Source organism: Orycteropus afer, unplaced genomic scaffold (assembly GCF_000298275.1).
Source record: "Orycteropus afer afer isolate SDZICR_OR568_19922 unplaced genomic scaffold, OryAfe1.0 scaffold00494, whole genome shotgun sequence".
In the NCBI taxonomy this organism is placed as follows: Eukaryota; Metazoa; Chordata; class Mammalia; order Tubulidentata; family Orycteropodidae; genus Orycteropus; species Orycteropus afer.
This window is the reverse complement of record NW_006922081.1, coordinates 1,733,051-1,734,095: the sequence shown is the minus strand read 5'-3', so window position 1 is coordinate 1,734,095 and position 1,045 is coordinate 1,733,051.

The window sequence follows — 1,045 nt, the reverse complement described above, 5'->3', positions numbered from 1 at the left end:
AATATGAAACTAAGGAACCAGGGACACCATGTAAAAACATATAACAAAATGACAGTAACCAATTCATACTTGTCAATAATTACACTGAATGTTAATGGTTTAAATGCACAACTCAAGAGATGGAGAGTTGCAGATTGGATAAGAAAACAAAAACCATTAATATGCTGCCTAAAGGAGACACACCTTAGAGATAAAAACAAAAATAGACTAAAAATTGAAGGTTGGAAAAAGATATATCAAGCAAATGGCAACTGTAGGAGAGCAGGATTGGCAATATTAATTTTTGAGCAAATTGGCTTTAAGACAAAAATCACCATATGAGACAAGGAAGGACATTATATAATGATTAAAGGAACAATTGAACATGAAGATATAACCATAATAATGGCACCAATGAAAGAGTCCCAAAACACATAAATCAGATTTGAAAGAGTTGAAAAGGCAAATAGATGACTCCACAATCATAGTGAGAGACTTTAATACCTCACTTTCTTTGAAAGGTAGAATGACTGGAAAGAAAATCAAGAAAGATGCAGAGCTAAACAATTCACTCCACCAACTTGGCCTTATACACATCTACAGACCACTTCACCCAACAGCAGCACAATATACATTCTTCACCAGTGAACACGGAACTTTTTCCATGATAGACCATATGTGAGGTCATAAAACAAGCCTTAATAAATTTAAAAACATTGAAATACTGTAAAGCATCTTCTCAGATCATAATGCCATCAAATTAGAAATCAAAAATAGGAAGATCAACAGAAAAAAAAGTAAACACATGGAAACTGAACAACACCCTCCTTGCAAAAGACTGGGTAAGAGAAAAAATAAAAATTGAAATTAAAAAATTCCTTGAATCAAACGAGAATGAAAACACAACATACCAAAATCTTTGGGACACAACAAAAGCAGTGATAAGAGGCCAATTTATAGGAATAACTGCACACATCCTTAAAGAAGACAGAACCAAAATCAACACTTTAAACCAACATCTCCAACAATTAGAGAAAGAACAGCAAGAAAAGCCCACAGTCAACCA